Source organism: Marmota monax, unplaced genomic scaffold, assembly GCF_021218885.2.
Source record: "Marmota monax isolate L192 unplaced genomic scaffold, Marmota_monax_Labrador192_F-V1.1 WCK01_AAM20220418_F8-fsc00179, whole genome shotgun sequence".
NCBI classification, from domain to species: domain Eukaryota; kingdom Metazoa; phylum Chordata; class Mammalia; order Rodentia; family Sciuridae; genus Marmota; species Marmota monax.
In genome coordinates, this window is record NW_026695200.1 from 865,132 (window position 1) to 885,366 (window position 20,235).

At 38.8% G+C, this 20,235-nt stretch overlaps 1 protein-coding gene and 1 non-coding gene across 2 annotated transcripts in view; both read left to right on the forward strand.

Annotated features, from left to right (window-relative positions):
* Oca2 (OCA2 melanosomal transmembrane protein) overlaps positions 1 to 20,235 on the forward strand; it is a 364,658-nt gene that overhangs the window by 13,226 nt on the left and 331,197 nt on the right. The window lies entirely within an intron of this gene.
* On the forward strand, positions 8,687 to 8,795 carry LOC124082411 (U6 spliceosomal RNA). The gene has a single exon (XR_006848369.1). It is a non-coding gene; the product is annotated as a U6 spliceosomal RNA (small nuclear RNA).

The following is a 20,235-nucleotide window of genomic DNA, read 5'->3' on the forward strand; positions in this document are numbered from 1 at the left end:
CTGGTGAGCATCTAATTCCCGCTGAATCTGCTGAGCCAAGGCCCTGCCTGGGGCCAGTGCACCGATCCCAGCAGAAGAAGAGACAGAAGAGTGCAGGACACCTTTGGGCCTGAGTGCTTGGGCCATGGCAGTTCCCCGCCTGGTCCGGGCAGTTCTTACTTACTACTCTTCTAGCTGTGTGTGTGTGTGTGTGTGTACTGATGGGTAAGTGATGATGGATTTGTCCCCTAACACAATCAGCACATGACCCTGCAGGATTATAGGTGTGGAGAGCAGGCTGTGCCCTGCTCTGAGTTACTCCATAATGTATAGAACAGCAGTAGTTGTCAGTCTGTGCCTAACCCTGAATTACTCCCCTTTGTAAAGCAGTAGTTTGCCATGAGTTACTCCATTTTGAGCACAAGGGCCAAGGTAGAATGATTCTATATCTTGTTCATACAAGTAAGCAACCACCATCTGCCCATACAAATTGATAAATAACTTATTTGTGCCAACTTATCAAACAAAGGCACACCTAGACACAGGGGCATCTCAAATCATATCAGAAACACCAGACATAGGAGCTTATCAACCTCACCAGATATAACCCCCTCACCTAAGACCTGTAGAAGGAGGAGCCCACCAAGATTGGACATGGTGTCCTCCTGACCCTGTCACCTGGACAGTTGTCATGAGCCTTGCCCAGGAAAATAGCCACAGTGACAAACCTCTGGTTCTGTCCCCAGAACCAGTGTGGTTTCTCCTGCCCATAACAACTACATGAGGCCCATTCTAAGGTATCCTCTGCCTTAACAATTATGAGGAACTGGTTCCTTAAAACCCTTATCTGATCACCTACAGTGATTTTTTGATTCTTTGATTTGTATCTGCTCTCTGCCTGTACACATTTTAATTAATTAATTTATTTAATGGTGCTGAGGATTGAACTCAGGGCTTTGCATCTGCCTGTGCTCTTGGCACAGTATCCTGTAACCTTATGGTATGGCTGCCTTAACATCTTCTTAGTCTTTCTATGATGTGTGTGTGTATCTTTATGTGAAGGATGATGTATGACTTGAGTGTTGTAGATGTTAAAACTTAAGATTGGAATGGAATAAAAGAACTTGTGTTCACTGGGCTTCTGACTATCAGGTGACCCATAAGTATTTGGTAAATTGCAACCACTGAAAGTGGTGTAGCTCCACATCAATAGACTTAAAAATAAGAACCATATGATCATCTCGATAGATGCGGAAAAAGCATTCGACAAAGTACAGCATCCCTTTATGTTCAAAACTCTAGAAAAACTAGGGATAACAGGAACATACCTCAATATTGTAAAAGCAATCTATGCTAAGCCTCAGGCTAGCATCATTCTGAATGGAGAAAAACTGAAGGCATTCCCTCTAAAATCTGGAACAAGACAGGGATGCCCTCTCTCTCCACTTCTGTTCAACATAGTTCTCGAAACACTGGCCAGAGCAATTAGACAGACGAAAGAAATTAAAGGCATCAAAATAGGAAAAGAAGAACTTAAATTATCACTATTTGCAGATGATATGATTCTATACCTAGCAGACCCAAAAGGGTCTACAAAGAAACTATTAGAGCTAATAAATGAATTCAGCAAAGTGGCAGGATATAAAATCAACACGCATACATCAAAGGCATTCCTGTATATCAGCAACAAATCCTCTGAAATGGAAATGAGGACAACCACTCCATTCACAATATCTTCAAAAAAAATAAAATACTTGGGAATCAACCTAACAAAAGAGGTGAAAGACTTATACAATGAAAACTACAGAACCCTAAAGAGAGAAATAGAAGAAGATCTTAGAAGATGGAAAAATATACCCTGTTCATGGATAGGCAGAACTAACATCATCAAAATGGCGATATTACCAAAAGTTCTCTATAGGTTTAATGCAATGCCAATCAAAATCCCAACAGCATTTCTTGTAGAAATAGAGAAAGCAATCATGAAATTCATATGGAAAAATAAACGACCCAGAATAGCAAAAACAATGCTAAGCAGGAAGTGTGAATCAGGCGGTATAGCGATACCAGACTTCAAACTATACTACAGAGCAATAGTAACAAAAACAGCATGGTACTGGTACCAAAACAGGCGGGTGGACCAATGGTACAGAATAGAGGACACAGAAACCAATCCACAAAACTACAACTATCTTATATTTGATAAAGGGGCTAAAAGCATGCAATGGAGGAAGGATAGCATCTTCAACAAATGGTGCTGGGAAAACTGGAAATCCATATGCAACAAAATGAAACTGAATCCCTTTCTCTCACCATGCACAAAAGTGAATTCAAAATGGATCAAGGAGCTTGATATCAAATCAGAGACACGCCGTCTGATAGAAGAAAAAGTTGGCTACGATCTACATACTGTGGGGTCGGGCTCCAAATTCCTCAATAGGACACCCATAGCACAAAAGTTAATAACTAGAATCAACAAATGGGACTTACTCAAACTAAAAAGTTTTTTCTCAGCAAAAGAAACAATAAGAGAGGTAAATAGGGAGCCTACACCCTGGGAACAAATCTTTACTCCTCACACTTCAGATAGAGCCCTAATATCCAGAGTATACAAAGAACTCCAAAAATTAGACAATAAGAGAACAAACAACCCAATCAACAAATGGGCCAAGGACCTGAACAGACACTTCTCAGAGGAGGACATACAGTCAATCAACAAGTACATGAAAAAATGCTCACCATCTCTAGCTGTCAGAGAAATGCAAATCAAAACCACCCTAAGATACCATCTCACTCCAGTAAGATTGGCAGCCATTATGAAGTCAGACAACAACAAGTGCTGGCGAGGATGTGGGGAAAAGGGTACACTTGTACATTGTTGGTGGGACTGCAGATTGGTGCAGCCAATTTGGAAAGCAGTATGGAGATTTCTTGGAAAGCTGGGAATGGAGCCACCATTTGACCCAGCTATTCCCCTTCTTGGTCTATTCCCTAAAGACCTAAAAAGAGCATGATACAGGGACACTGCTACATCGATGTTCATAGCAGCACAATTCACAATAGCAAGACTGTGGAACCAACCTAGATGCCCTTCAATAGACGAATGGATAAAAAAATGTGGCATTTATACACAATGGAGTATTACTCTGCATTAAAAAATGACAAAATCATAGAATTTGCAGGGAAATGGATGGCATTAGAGCAGATTATGCTAAGTGAAGCTAGCCAATCCCTAAAAAACAAATGCCAAATGTCTTCTTTGATATAAGGAGAATAACTAAGATCAGAGTAGGGACGAAGAGCAGGAGAAGAAGATTAACATTTAACAGGGATGAGAGGTGGGAGGGAAAGGGAGAGAGAAGGGAAATTGCATGGAAATGGAAGGAGACCCTCAGGGTTATACAGTGGAGGGGGTAGAGAGAGAGGAGGGGAGGGGAGGGGAGAGGTGGGGAGGGGGGAGGGGGGAGGATGGGAAAGGCAGCGGAGCACAACAGACACTAGTATGGCAATATGTAAATCAATGGATGTGTAACTGATGTGATTCTGCAATCTGTGTATGGGGTGAAGGTGGGAGTTCATAACCCACTTGAATCAAAGTGTGGAATATGATATGTCAAGAAATTTGTAATGTTTTGAACAACCAACAATAAAAAATTAAAAAAAAAATAAAATACTTGTGTATCATGACTCTCAAAAAAAAAAAAAAAAGAAAGTGGTGTAGCTTGTGAATCTATCGTTATTCAATAAATTCCAACATTGTGGAAATACACAATGTGTTTGGTCTGTGTTGATGGCATAGCTTGCTCATGATAGGAGGTGAAAGGAGAGGAATGAAGGGCCGTGGCTCAGGTTGGATAGAGCTGGGTGCGAGGCTGGCATCTCACTGTACTGGACACACTGGACTTTGGATTTACACTTGAAGACCTGGGAACGTTGTGGGCTGAGTCAAGGGGAGAGGACAGAAGAGTCATATGGCATTTGGAGGATAGGCCAGTAGGACCATGGAAGGTTTGACAGCCTGTACACTGAGTGCTGTTGCTTCTACTCATGAGAGTCAGAAATGGTAAAGGCTGAAAGAGACATCCAATAGCTGGGACTCCTGGTAGGAAGAGATGGGGTCCAAAGTACCCCTGGGGATCTGGTGTGTGTGTGTGTGTGTGTGTGTGTGTGTGTGTGTGTGTGTAGGGTGTGTAGGCGGTGGGCAGAGGGCATCAGGATTGTCCAGCCCCCAATTTTGAGGAAAAGGCTTTGCTGCAAAAAAGCCAGTCAAACCAAAATCCAAATCCTTTTTTTTTTTTTTTTGCTTTTTTGTACTAGGGATTGAACCCAGGGGCACTTATCCACTGAGCCACATCCATACCCCTCTTTATATTTTATTTAAGAGACAGGGTCTTTGCTATGTTGCTTAGAGCCTCATTAAGTTGCTGCGGCTGGCTCTGCACTCAACGATCTTCCTTCCTCAGCCTTCCAGGTCACTGGGATTACAGGCATGTGCCACCATGCCTGGCTGTATTCTCCAAATTCTTTACCTTACTTCTTGTGACAGATGAGTTTGGGGGCCCTGAGTGTGCCCATGTCTGATGGCTGTTGGCAGCTACCTGCTAGAGCAGTCAGATCAGAGGGCTCTCCCAGGCCTCTCTGTCCCCATGTGAGCCCGAAGCGAGAAGTTTCCACCTTCTCCAAGAATAGGACAGAAAGTAGATAGAGTGTCAGGGAGTTGACCTGGGGGATGTCCCCATTAGGGCAGAAGGGCCCCCTGCTGAGTCACAGCTCGACCTCAGGAGTGCTGAGGTAGGGAATGGAGGCTGGGGACCAGCTGACTGGGCTCAGATGGTGATGCCAACCAGGAAGCAATGGTCATGGCTGAAGACCCCTTCTTTGAGGAGGCCTTCAAGGAGTGGGGCCCCACTTAAGGGTGCCCCCTATGCCTGCCGGTGTGAACACACAGGAGCAGCAGCACTTCCAGGAGGTGGAGCCGCAGTGAACCAGAAACCTCCAGGGCAGCTCACAGCAGAACCCGAGAAAATTGTGTTGGCTCAATCCAACCATGGAGTGGGCTTTCAGGAGAAGGGTCAGCTGGTATGTTTGTGAGTATGAAGGACATAGGCTGTGACTTACATGTACACCTAGGTAAGCCCCTCAAGCACCCCCCAAATGACACACTCCTGGACACCCATGTGGCTGTGTCGCCTGATGGCTGTGAATGCAGGGTCCCAGCACAGTCTAAAGGTTACTTAAGGGCTTTATTACATTTTCCCCTTCTTATTCATGAAAGTAGGTGGAAAATTTGAAAGAACAAATTCTTACTTGAGTGATAAGATGTATAAGTCTTTTAACTCTAGTGCAGGCAAACAAAGTGGGAGTTGTTAGGTATGCAAATCCCAGCAAATCCTTTAGTCTCTGTGGATTTAACTAGTTTATTACAAGTTTGGTTTTGAAGAGAATGAGCAAATCAAACAACGCTGTGAGATGCTACAAGTAGATTGCTTAAAATTGTGTTGAAAAGGTCCCTTGGGGGTATAGGTCAGTCAGCTTTTTATCACTATGATCAAAACAACTGACAAGAACAACTTAGAGGAATAAAAGTTCATTTTGGGCTCACAGTTTCAGAGTTAAGTCCACAACTGGCCCATTGCTCCAGACCTGAGGTGAGGCAGACTATCATGGTAGAAGGGGTGTGTGGCAGAGGAAGGCTGCCCAATTCATGACAGCCAGAAAAAAGAGAAAGAGAGAGAGTGAGATCCAAGGACAAAATATAGCCCCCAAGGGCATGCCCCTAGTGACCTTCTTCCTTCAGCCATGCCTGACCTGCCTACAGTTCCCTCCCAGTAGTCCACTAAAATCACACACACCATCATCTTATTCAGCCATAAAGAAGAATAAAATCATGTCATCTGAAGGAAAATGGATAGAACTGGAGAACATTATCTTTGATTATAATTGAATATAATTAATATAATTATGATGATTTTTCAGCTCTCAAAATCTAATCATTTCACCTCTGACCATTGCTGCATTATCTAACACATGGGATATTTTGGGGGATACTTCATATCCAAACATAAAAGGGTGTAATAATATTTTTTTTTTAGCTCTCAGAGAGCAGTTCTCTTGCCACCTGTTCACCTGCTGCTTGGTTTTGTGCAGGAATGAAACAGGCAAAGGTAATAGCCTGTGGTGTCCCCTTTGTTCTGGGACTCACAGGAAACCCAGAGTTGATTCCTTGGATCAGTTATGTTATTAACCGTTTAATGAACATATGGATTAGTAAGTGTTATCTTAATGCTGTTAAATCTTTGTGAAACAAGGCAGGATACAGATATGTAAGAAGAAGGAAGGGAGAATGTATTAGTTATCCATTGCCATGTAGCAAATTACTCCAAAATTTACCAGTAGAAAACAATATACGTGCGTTTTCTTGCAGTTTTGTGGGTCAGGAGTCTGGGCATGGTTTAGCTGGGTCCTTTGCTCAGGGTCTTACCAATTGTGAACAAGTTGTCAGTTAGGGACACAGCATCTCAGGTTTCAACTAGGGAAGAATCTGCTTCCATACTCATTTGGTTGATGGCCAGATTCAGCATCTCTTGGGCTAGTGGGCTGACAGCTTCTGTTCCTTGCTTACTCTCAGCTGAAGGCTGCCATTTCAGCAGGGGAGGTATGAGAAACAGTCTCATATAACTGAATCACAGATGTGACACCCATAACGTTAAGTATATATATATATATATATATATATATTTAATTGTAGATGGACAAAATACTTTTTTATTTTTATTTTTTAATTTTTATGTGGTTCCCAGGAACAAACCCAGGGCCTCACACATATGAGACGAGCACTCTACCACTGAGCCACAACCCAGCCCCGACACCCATCACTTTTGCTGCGCTGTAGACTTCCCATCTCCTGTTATTTTTGGTTTCACTGAAAAAAATTAAATGGAACATTTCAGGAATCAACAGCTCATAAGTTTCAAGTTGCGTGCTGTTCTGAGTAGTGTGATCAAATCTCGCTGTGTCTCCCCCGAAGGATGTCAATCACATATCCACACTGTACGATGCCTGCCCATAGTCACTTGAGAGTCGTCTCAGTTATCAGGTCCATTGCCACTGAATTGCAATGCTTGAATTAATTAAACCACATGTGGTAGCCTGACACTGTCACAATGCCTCCGTCATTCACCCAACTTCATCTTATCACACAGGCGTTGTATTATCTCACATCATCAAAGAAAAAGGGTGAGTACAGTACAGTGAGATATGTTGAAGGAAAGACCATTTTCACATAACTTACAGTTTACTGTTATAATTGTTCTACTTTGTTATTATTACCATTGTTAATCTCTTATTGTGTCTAATTCAAAAATTAATCTTTATCATAGACATGTATGTATCAGTAGTATATACAGTGTTTGGTACTCTCTATGGTTTTAGGCATCCACTAAGGGTCTTGGAATGTATTTCTTGTGGACTAGGTGTGAATACTTTATTCTGTTTGATAGAAATGTGTCACTAGGTTCAGCTAACATCCAAGAGGATGAGATTAAACAAGAGTGTGAACACCAGGAAGCAGTTTATTGGGAGCCATGTCAGACACTCCCTACCTCAAAGATGAAGGGTAATGGGGGAAAAGTTGTGAAAAATTTTGCAAGGACTATAAAGATTACTGTTGTCTTCTATGGGAAGCCAAGTGATATCTGGGACCTTTCCAGGTTATCTACATCTTTTTATTGTTTGCAGCTGATTATAAAACTGATAATAAAGCAAATTATTCTCGTCTCTTGAAATAAAATTGCACTGTGTCTGTGGGATGCATTGTCCAGTTATGCACCAATTTGTAAATTCAGTGCAGGATTCTTAATTGTCCATATATGTGTGGTTCTTTGCATCTTATTGGTTTCTTCTAATTAATAATGTATTTAATGGCAAGTTAAAGAAAATACTTGACATTCAATCATCAGTGTGATTAGTCATGATTTTTTATCTGATTTTGAAAAAGGTCTTCTATTACAGGGAATCAACAACAGAGACAATGAAGAGAAAACAGACTTCACTCTAGTGGTAGCCTGACCCTTGGCTTTGAGACCTTGGGCTCTTCTGTATCTCCAGTCCCAGAAATCTGATGGATGCTTCTCAGGGCTGCCCTCTGTCTGACCTGGCTGGGGACTTTGATCCCTTTACTGCCTGAATACACCTAATCTAAAGAAATACATTCTATCCATAATTGTAATGATACAAAACAAAATTTCTAAGTTCAAGATGAACCCTTTTTTGGTCCAATATGTAAATTTTCTTCATAAACAAAGTAAACATGATATTTTACATGCCCCCCCCCCTTTGGCATTCTCTTTGCTGAATTAACAATAGCAATTTTGAATCTCAAATTTCAGATAAGTTTTTACTGATGTTCCCTTTTATCTTAAAACAGCATGCAGGAAATAATAGATAAGTACAATCGACTGTCAGACTGAAAAACTTAAATTATATACTTTTGGTCCATGTTATATAGAAAGATTTATTTCTGATTAGTGGAAATGCATTTTTTTTTCTGCTAATTGTTCCAAGTCAAGGAAAATAATTTATCTTAAAAATTTCCATTTCAAATTAATTAATTACCTTTCAGTTTTCCACTTAGCAATAATGTATTTAATGGCAAGTTAGATAGGGAAGAAAATTTGAGAGAATTTTGTAAAGTAAGATAGGGGCTGGGGTGCTCGCTTCGGCAGCACATATGCTAAAATTGGAATGATACAGAGAAGATTGCATGGCCCCTGCACAAGGATGACATGAAAATTCATGAAGATAGGGGCTGGGGTTGTGGCTCAGCGGTAGAGCACTCCACTAGCACCTGTAAGGCCCTGGGTTTGATCCTCAACACCATATAATTGTAAGTAAATAAAATAAAAGTATTGGGTCCAACTGTAACTAAAAAATAAAATATTAAAAAATAAGATTAAGTAAGATAAATTATTGTAAGACAGCATTTACATCTGTTATGAATTGGTGATTATATTTTATTATTGCAAAGCAAAAATGTATTGCTTAAATTTGGAAATTGATTGAAAAAAATGACTATAACACAATAATTGCTATCCATTTGCATTTATCTGTATTTACTTCTAGTTTTTTTCATGTCTTTTTACATAGTTGTGCCCACAGTATAAATCTGGTTTTGTCATTCTTTTATGTCACAATTCATTGTAAACAGTGTTGTTTGCATAATGCTTAACACTATTATCTTATATATTTTAATTATATATTTTAATAATTTTACAAAAATAGCATGTAGATCTATGAGTCTTTCCAAATAAATTAAATTATGCACCACTAGCATAATCCAGATATGGAACATTTCTATTATTTCACCTCTATCCCCTCCATATCTCCACCAGCAACTTGTAATCACTGATTGGTTTTCTGTCACTATACTTTTACATTTTCAAGCATATCACATAAGTGGACCCATTCCATTACTTAGCATAATGCTAAATTCATTTATTAGTTCTGGTATTTTACTGTAGATTTTAATTTTTTTTCCAAGTAGACAGTCATATCTGTGAATAAAGAGTATTACAAATCAACGCACAAAATAAATTGTCTTTATGTATTCTAGTAATGAGTCATCTGAAAGTAAAATTCACAAAAGCATCAATAATCAAATTTATAGGATTAAACTTAATAGAAGATATAAGTGAGAAGATATAAGTGTGAGATATAACTAAACAATAAAAATACTGCTGAAGGAAATTAAAGAAGATTTAGATTCATGGAGAGACAGTTAATGTTCATGGATTAGAAAACAACAATATTAAGATGACCCCCACCCCTGCCATTGATCTATGAATTCAATAAAATCCCTAAAATAGTAGCTTACTACACAGGAATAATTTTATCAAAATGGCAAAATGAGAAGTTCCATGTTTTTGTTCTCCTACAGAAATGTTGGGAAACAAGCAGAAGCTCTCAGGGGAAAAAAAAATTGCCAGAACTCAGAAAACCAGTTAAAGACTTATAGCAACCAAGCAAATGCTGAATCAAGTACAAGATAACTGGAAAATGATAGGAAAGTTTGTGGCATTTTTACTTGTAATTTTCTCACTCCTTACTCAGCAGGATGGCAATCGTAAAGTGATGGCAGACTAATTTTAAAATTAGTCCCTAGTTTGAGAGGGAGAAGAGTAGATCTTGTAAATTATTGTGTGTTTCTGTTAAACTTGTATGGGGGATAACTGAAGGACTGACACAAGATCTTTTTTTTTGGCTATCTCAGAACACAGGCTGAAAAAGTGGTGGTTATTGCTTGAAAACTCTGAGGGAAGCTGACATATTATAGATGCCTGGGCAGAAGCTTACGGATTGAGAAACACAGTAGCTAAGCTCTGGAAGCAAAATCTTGGGTAGATTCCTTTGGAAATGGATATATCTAGAAGTATCCATGTGAATGATGGAATTTAGAAAGCTGCATACATGATCAAGGCAAGATGCATGCTCAAAAAAACATAAAAGACCCTACTTTCCCCTAGTTTCAGCCCTATTTCCACAAATACTATATGTGGAAAAATTCCTTGGTGGAGTCCCAGCTAAGTTTCAATGGGGTATCCTGGTGAAGAGCCAATCTGAAAAGACTGGAAGAAATTTTTAATTTTGTCTTCTGTGGATTTTTCTTCTTTTTCTGTTTCTTTTTCTTTCCAAAGCTGTTGGCATCAGGGAAATATCTGTCAAAACATTAGTTGATCATGAATGAAGAAACAGAGATTTTAGTGACCACACATGAAAAGGAATACTGCCCTTGGAAAAAATGTTTGAAAATGTACCTAAACATTTTCAATGTACTGCTGAAGCTATCAGTAATATAATAATAATTATAATTTCAATAACAAAAGAAACCACAAAGCATACAAAGAAACAGGGAAGTATAGCCCACTCAAAGGAACAAGGTAAATTGATAGACATTGTCCCTGAGGCTCTTTAGATATCAGATTATCAAAGTCTTTAAAACAACTATCTTAAAAATACTCAACTAGCCAAAGGAAAAAAAATAGCAAATAAGAAAAGGAAATAAGGAGCATACTCTATCAACATAAATAATAATATCAGCAAAGGTGTAGAAAGTATAAAAAGGAATTGAGAAGAAATTCAGAGCTGAAAAGTACAATAACTGAAATGAAAAACTAAGTAGAATGGTTCATAGCAGACTGGAAGAGGAAGAAGAAAGGATCAGCAAACATGAAGATAGAACCATTGAAATTATCTTGTCTGGGGAGTAGAAAGAGAAGAGACAGAAAAAAAATGTGGATAGAGCCTAAGGGATCTGCGGGGAACAATATAAATTAGAACAATATAAATATTATAGGAGTTTTAGACAGGAGAGAGAGAGAGAGAGAGAGAGAGAGAGAGAGAGAGAGAGAGAGAGATGGAGAGGGAGCCAGAACAACCATTTAAAGGAATAATGGCAGAAAATCCCCCAAATCTGATGAAAAAACTTGAATTTACATATCCAAGAGTCCTCACAAACTCCAAATAAGGTCAACTCAAAGAGATTCATAGTAAGACACATTGTAAAACACATTGTTTTAAATGTGGTTGAAAGCCACAGGCCAAGAGAATCTTGAAAGCAGCAAGGAAGAAGTAAATTGTTAACATACAGTTCTCTTCAATTAGATATGCAGCTAATTTCTCACCAGAAACTGTGCAGGTCAGAATGCAATGGGATGACATATATAAGGTGTTGAAAGAAAAATTCTGTATGTGGAAAATTCCTTTAAATTTAGGAATAAATTAAGACATTCCTAAGTAAACAAAAGCTGAAGGAGTTCATTACCTACAAATATTACTTAAATTTTTATTTTTTTTGAAGGGCTGGGGATTAAACACAAGGCCTTGCCCATGATAGGCAGGAGCTCTATCATTGAGCTACATCCTCAGTCCTAAAAGAATTACTAGAAGAAGTCCCTGAAGAATTACTAGAAGAAGTCCCTGAAGAATTACTAGAAGAAGTCCCTGAAGAAATGAAAGTATACTAGACAACATCTTGAATTCTAAAGAAGAAGGAGAAAAGAAGAGGAGGAGGAAGAGGAGGAAGAGGAGGAGGAAGGAAGAGGAGGAGGAAGAGGAGGAGGAAGAGGAGGAGGAGGAGGAGGAGGAGGAGGAGGAGGAGGAGGAGACCATTGGTAAAGGAATCCACATAGAAAAATGTAAAACACAGCGTAAAATGTTTTGTACGTAATTTATCCTTCCATCTGTTTTAAATGACAACTGCATGAAGCAGTAATTATAAATATATGCTAAAGGAATACAATGTATAAAATGTAATTTTTAGCCTATAATAAAATGAAATGGGTGAAAAGGAACATAATTATTTAGGAGAAACTGCAAGAATTAGTTGGCATTAATTCTAACTAGATCATTTTAAGTTAAGATGATAATTGCAATCCCATCATCATCATCATCATCATCATCAACAACAACAAAAGAGGTTTTTCATCTCTTTTGTTTGATTCAGAAATATTTTATTTTCTTTGATGTTATTGTGAATCGGATAGTTTTTCTAATTTCTCTTTCAGTGGGTTCATCATTGATGTATAGAAACACAATTGATTTGTGCGTATTAATTTTATATCCTGATATTTTGCTGAATTTGTTTATGAGTTCAAGAAGTTTTCTGGTGGAGTTTTTTGAGTCTTCTAATTATAGGTTTATGTCATGAGGAAGTAGGTACATTTTGAGTTCTTCTTTTCCCATTCACATCCCTTTCATTTCTTTCTTCTGTCTAATTGCTCTGGCTAGAGTTTCCAGGACTATGCTGAATAGAAGTGGTAAAAGAGGGTATCCCTGTCTTGTTCCAGTTTTTAGAAGGAATGCTTTAATTTTTCTCCATTTAGAATAATGCCTTGGGTTTTGCATGAATAGCTTTTACAATGTTGAGGTATGTTACTACTAGTTTTTCTAGTGCTTTGAACATGAAGGGGTGCTGTGTTTTGTCAAATGCCTTTTCTGTATCTATTGAGATAATCATGTGATTCTTGTCTTTAAGTCTATTGATGTGATGAATTACATTTATTGATTTCAATATATTGAAACAAGCTTGCATCCTTGGGATGAACACCACTTGATCATGGTGCACTATCTTTTCAATATATACAATTTGCCAGTATTTTATTAAGAATTTTTGCTTCTATGTTCATCAGGGATATTGATCTGAAATTTTCTTTTCTTGATTTGTCTTTCTCTGGTTTTGGTCTCAGGTTGATACTTGGTTTATTTGGGGTTATTTCTTCCTTTGCTTTTTCATGTTGCTTTATGTCTACCCATCTAACAGTATGGATCTGAGGTAGTAGAGTTTCCACCCTGTGGGCTTATAGTGTTCTTGAAGGTTTCTAGTACTTTATAGTTTAGGGGGAGACAAATAATAATATGACTTCTACAATGTTAATGAACACAAATGATATGATCAGTTATTGCTTACAATAAAAACATCAATTTTGCAAATGGGTTTACAATTTCAAATGGTGGACACAGAGAAAACAAAAGTGATATAGGATGTGATGATTATGAGGGAGGTGGAGAGAAGGTAGAAGTGAAAAATTAAAGGAAGGGTGAAAGAGAACAATAGAGATTGGCTATTAGCAGGAGGAAAAGAGAGAATCAAGGGAAACAGGTAAGATAAAAGATGTATATACGGTAAAAATTAAAAAAAAATAAAAGAATACAAAACAAAACTAAAATATACTAATCAAACATTCCAGTCCTCAGAAAACTCATCCATGAAAAATAACTGAATTTTAGCATTAAAAAATGCGAGGTTTGAGAAAAAACCAAATACGAATAAGTATAAATGTCCATGTACCATAAAGTCACAATTAAACAGAGAGGGAAAAAGGAAAAAAATCTCAGTGAAAAATTAAAGAATTATTTCCATTGGACTTCAATAAGATTCATAGCTTCTCTTCTCAGCAGTTTTAGGTGGGGTCATCTGGAGTGTGATGTTCCACCCTATGGATTGCTGAAGTGAGAGTGGTAATCCTGTAGGCCAAATTCCTGGAAGCAGGGTTTAGGTTTAAGAGGGCTCCAGGCTCTTTGCTGAATGCTCATTGGTCTGGAGATTTTAAATCAGCACACCTCAAGGGCCCAGTAATTTCTGGTCCACGTTGGAAGACTGTACCCAGGAATTTCCCCTTGGTTCCTCTCATGTGGTGGGGGAGCCAATTCTTAGTCCCCTACATTATCTATGGACCCTATGTTTCCTGGTCTCAGATTCAGTCTCCAATCTCTCCAACCCCCTGCCCTTCTGAATTCCTGGCCAGACAGAACTCTCCCAGCCAGTCCTGCAAGTTGGGTGAGTTTTCATAACCAGTTGTCCCTTGTGTAGACCTCTCTCCATGTTTGATTTTCTCCTGGTCACTTAAGTGCACACTATATTGTACAGCGAGTGTTTACTGTGTCTGTATTTTGGGCCAAACTTGGGTTTGCCCTTGCACCACAGCTGCAAAATGGTTCCTTCCTTGGTCCTCCACAGGCTTCCTGAAGAGACGGCAATGGCTTCTTTCCAACACAAGGATATTTTGCAGCATACCATTCAGGTTTTCTGGACAATATCCTTGATCTCTAAATACTCCATACCCAGATAAGCTTCAGGCCTCCCAAAAATTCGGGTTCTTTTAATTCCCTTATCCCTCCACTTTGCTGATGGAAGGACTGGTCTGGCTGGTGCTTCCAGCCTGGCTGAGGCAGCAGCTGTGCCACAGGGGATTTCTTCCTTATTTTATTATACCCAACCTCCTGAGTCCCCAGTTTGTCTAGTTTTAAATTCCAGTAAAGTCCTCCCCCACACTTTTATTGTTTGCCCACCTTCCAGAGAAGTTGCCTGCTTGCTTTCTTGGCTTCATGCCACAGAGCAGCCAGGAAAGTGACCTCCTCTATTCCACCATCTTGAAGATCCCATTGCATTGTGATTTTTGTTGTTGTTGAAAATTTGGCATTTGACTATTATAATGGGGAAACTAATCAGATTCTTCATTTTTCTCAGAGTTTGTTGTTGTTGTTGTTTTGTTTTAATGGTTGAAGGCTGTAGTGGTTTCTTTGTTTGGAAACTTCTCCAAACTATTTTTGAAAAGACTATTCCCTTTGTGTGACCTCTGAAATCTTTGTTCATTTAGTTCACATTCAGCTGATGTTTTGACAGAGATTCTTTAAATGTCAGAAGCCAAAGCAAGCAAACAAAAAAGAAAACAGCCACTTCTTCCAGTCTTTTGAAGACAAGCTCTGTGCCAGGGGACTTCTTCACCATCTAGACAGGTTTGTTCTACATCTAGGAATTAGCTTGAAGTGAAAGTATAAGTTTTTTTTTTCAGGAGTATTTTGAGCATGTCTTTTGCCTGAGCTTGTCTCTCATCTCTTGCTCCTGGTGTCTATGGGTTTGTAGTCAACTTTGAGGTTCTTCTGAGAAGGGCTATTGCTTTTTCTACCTGCATTTGAAGGATTGTGATACAGAGAGGAGCATCTTTTACCAGGCACCATCCTTCAAGGATCCCCAAGACAACCTAGAAGACACACTACATAATTTTCAGATAAATTCTGTTGTGCTCCTTCTGATTTGAGAGGAGAAACTGGAATTGCTCAGGGGCAAAATAAGGCTGCTTCTGATTGAGGCTGTTGTTTGCTTGCTGTATATCTTCAAGAAGTCCAGGTAGCTGCTTGTTGTTTTTTTTTTGTTTGTTTGTTTGTTTGTTTTTGCATCTTTTATGTTTCTGTGAATGAATGAGAGTTTAGAGCTTCCTAGTTGGACATTAGCTCTCTCTTTCCTTTTTAACATTTTATTTTGCTGGCTGTGGAATTCCTGACAGGCAGATTTTCTTTTGGCATTCATCTGCTCTGGAGTTCCTCTAGAGACTTTTCATTTCATTTATTGCACTTTATAGATCTAGAATTTCCATTTTTTTAAAAAAATACTTTCTATCTTCATGGATACTCTATTTGGTGAGATAGGATTCTCATACTTTTATTTAGCTCTTTACATATGACTTCCCTTAGTTCTTTGGATCATGTTTAAAATAGCTGATTTAAAGTCTTTCTCTAGGTTTTCAATGTCTGGCTTTCCTCAGAGAGGGTCTCTATTTACCTTTATTTATTTACTTTTTTTCTGAGTATGGACCATACATACTTATATATGTCTTCTACATATTTGTTGAAATTGGAAATTTAAAATAATACAGAGTGGAAACTATGGAAATCTGTTTCTTCCTCCTTTCTCAGAGGTATTTTTTTAATTTAAAATTTTTATTGTTGCTGTGTTCTTTAGTGACTTTCCTGAACTAATTTTGTCAAACCTGAATTCTTTGCTGTGGATGATGCTGAGTTCTCTGTTCAGTTGGCTTAGTGATTGAACAGAGATATTATTGAATGGCAGAGATATTCTTAGGATCTACAAGGTGGACTACAAATTCACAGACACTAGGAATTCCCCTTGTTTTTGCCAAGGCACTACTTGTGCATGTCCAGGGAAGCTTGCAATATTCAGCTAGGCATTCTGCCTCATTCTTCACTTCCTACCCTGGCAGATCATCCAGGTTGTCCAGATAGGAGAGCTTAGGGCCTTCCTGGGTCTTTCTTGGACACATCCACAGCCCTGGACATGTACACAGCCCCTAGGAACGCATGTGGCCTTTGACATTCCCAGGAATGTATTGGAACTTTTTAAAGCCTCTTATGGACATCTCATTCCCCAGCTTTTCCTTTTATGTATTTTTGGTCAGCATCCTGTTAGCCCCAACTGGTAACTGCTGTGTCAGGAAGTTGTCATGTTAAACAACTGCTGCTGATTGAAACAAATTCCCCCTAGGAGAAGGCTATTTACTATAGGAGCTGAGTCAGGTCAAATGCAAAAACACAATGGTGTTTTAGTCAGCCATAAAGATGAATGAAATTGTCATTTGCATAAAAAAGGAAGGAACCTGAGAATATTGTGTTAAGTGAAATAAGCCAAACTCAAAAAGTCAAGGATTCTGTTTTCTCTCACATGTGGAAGGTAGAGAGGAAAAAGGAAAAGGGTGTGTTTGCGTGTGTGTGTGTGTGTGGTGTGTGTGTGTGTGTGTAAATCTCATGAAAATTGATAGGAGATAAGCTGAGTAAAGGAAAGAGATCAGGGGAAGGGAGGAAGAAAGGAAGAGGGGAAACACTTAGGAATGCCACTGACCAAATTGTATTCTTATATCAAGTGCATGTATGAATATGTAATGATGAATCCCACCATTATTTACAACTATAATGCACCATTAAAAATATGTAAAATCATAGGCAAGATCTGTGAGTGATGTTTTCCAAAGTACTTCCAGATGGCTCAAACAGTGAAATTTCTCTAATAATGGAAATTTGGAAAAGTTCTAGCACACTCCTGCTCCATCCGGTGGCTGCTAGGACTCTAGGTTTTTCACCAAAGTAGGTTTGTTGGTTTCTAAGCCAACTGAAGGACTTGGTAAAGGGATCTAGAAATGGTACAAGTTCACTTTTTCTAGTTGCTCCATAGCTAGGATTCAAGCATCAGGTTTATGGCTTCTCAGTGAGGTAGATAAAAGGAAATTCACTAAAATTTAATATTGGACAGTCAGATAGTCTTAGAGACTCAGAAATTCAGGTGCATTGAACAAAAAACAAGAAAGAGTACTTTGGAGCCAATCTGGTCGCAGCAGTGGCAGCAGCAGTACTGGGTCACTACAGATTGGAGGGACAATGCAGAGAGAAACACACTGGACAGATTTGGCACTGAAAAATCTATAGAACAGAAAAGCAGCCTGAACTTAGCTGATCCAGGGGCTGCACAGAAAACTGGTGTTTGAAAAGTGCTATGTATTTTTTAACTGGCAAATAGGAAGCTGAGGTGGGAGCCCTCTTGAGGAGGCCATGCTGCAGGTTGCTGCTATGGGAGCCTGGGAAATCATAGCAAATATTTCCATGCTGTCCCAGTAAATGCATACCACAAATATTTCCATGCTGTCCCAGTAAGTGCATACTGTTTGGCCTAAGGTGTACCTAGCAGAACATGGGTGAAAAAGGGACAAAGATGATTATACCCAGAGGGATTCAAGTCAGAAAAATGGAGGGTAGTGCAACTCACTCTCCCTTTGAGTCTGGCAGCTCACATGACCAGAAGAAGAAGATTGGAAACTGAACAGGCAGATGTGATTACACTCAAAGATTAATCCTGGAAAGGCTGTGTTCATGGGCAGCTGTGTGTGTGTAGGATTGGGTCCATTGACTCATGAATAGAATTCTTGGGAGGTTTCAGAGATCCAGATTCCCAGACTCCCAGTAGAGATTGGCATTTGTCTGGCCCTAGCCATGTGTTGATCTAATCTCTCTAGAGCAGATGCCATTAAAATTTTTTTTTAAAAAAATAAAGCCTGATTAGACCTAAACCCAAGCCATTGGAACTCCTCTCATAAGTTCAGTAGCAGCCCCACTCTGGGAATGCATCAATATGTCTGGACAGAAAAACTCCAATTAATAGCACTTCCCATTCTACCTTACATTATTCTGGTGAGAAGGGAAGCTGAGAGCTATTTCAACCAGATTCAGTGTTAGACCACTCCTGTTGGCACCTTGGTGAGCAACATAAAAACAGGGGGTTAACAACCCCCAGCCCTTGCTCTTTCTCTCTCTCAGTGTATATTGTTTTTTCTGTCAGCAATTACTGACCCTACCATTCCCAAATAAAAGAGACAAAAAGGCAAACTAATGACCCGGTTCCAAGGAGGAACAGCTAGGTGTGGGAACTTAGGTCTTACTTATGGACATCCATTCTTATAGTGAAAGCACAGAGATTAACACAAGTCTGTGGATACCACACCTATACAGTGGTCTCAATCTAGATAACTCTAGAACACTTTGGCAAGAGAATGCCATGCCATAAAAAGGCCTAGACATATGAGTGAAAGAGAAAATTCATCCAAACAGATTCGTAAAACTCAACAGCAATAATAATAATAAAAAAGGTAACATGATGCTTCCTAATGTCATAATTCACCAGCAGCTGACTCTAAAGATACTGAAGTGGATAAAATATTAGAGAAAAAATTCAAAAAGATAATTATAAAAATGACCAATGAATTTTAAGAGAACACAGAAAAACAACTGAATGAATTAAGAAAGTCAGGATAAGTTATAGATGAGAAATTCAATAAGGAAATAGAGATATTGAAAAAGAACCAAACATGAATCTTAGAAGTTGTGATAAATCAAATAAAATGTTCAGTTGAAAGTCTCTCTAATAGAGTGGACCTTACTGAAGACAGAATCTCAGAGCTGGAAGACAAGAACATTCAGATTGTATTAAAGAAAAGAAATAAGTCACAATACCAGAATATATAAGAACTCTGGGACAACATTAAGAGCCCAAATGTAAGAATCACTGGAATTGAAGAGGGTTGTTAGATGCAGATTAATGGAATGGATTGTCACAACTTGGACAACAATTTGTTAAGGGGTAACTTGGACAACAATTTGTTAAGGTGATGAGGAGATGGAGAAAAGACAAAAAGACACATGAATAGAGGAAAAAGACAGGGCTTGGCAGTTCAACCAACCTCTGATGGAGGAAGACTGACCAAAAGCAAGCTTAGCATGTTTATAATATAAGTTTTATCATTAAAAGGGTTATTGTGGGAAAGTTTCTTCAAAGCAAGTGGAGCCAAGGTCATGAGTATGAGCAGCCTGATTATGATTATCAGTGGGCACCCATAACATTCTACCCCAAAGCAACTAGCATCTGAAAATCAAGGTTAAGAACTGAACAGCACCGTGACTTGCACAGAACACCCTCTTGAACAGGGAATCACCATAGCAACTGGGATATCTTTATCGGCACCTTCACAATGAGGGTTCTCCAGAGGGGCATCACCTCTGTCACAGGACAGTTTCAAAACTCGTAATTCAGTCACTGCTTACAACAATGAATAATTTCTTTAGGGAAATAATAACAAAAAAACTTCAAATCTTGAGAATGAGATGGAAATCCAGACATAGGACACATTCAAAATCCCAAACAGGCAAGATAAAAAACAAAGAACCCCTCCATAATACATTATAATTGAAATGCTTAATGTACAGACATGGAAAGAATTTTAAAAGCCTCAAGAGAAAAATGTCAGGTCCCATTTAAAGGTAAGCCAATCAGAATTACTTCTGATATAGTAGCACAAACTCTAAAAGCCAGGAGTGCTTGGAATGATGTGTTTCAAGTCCCCAAATAAAATAACTGTCAACAAA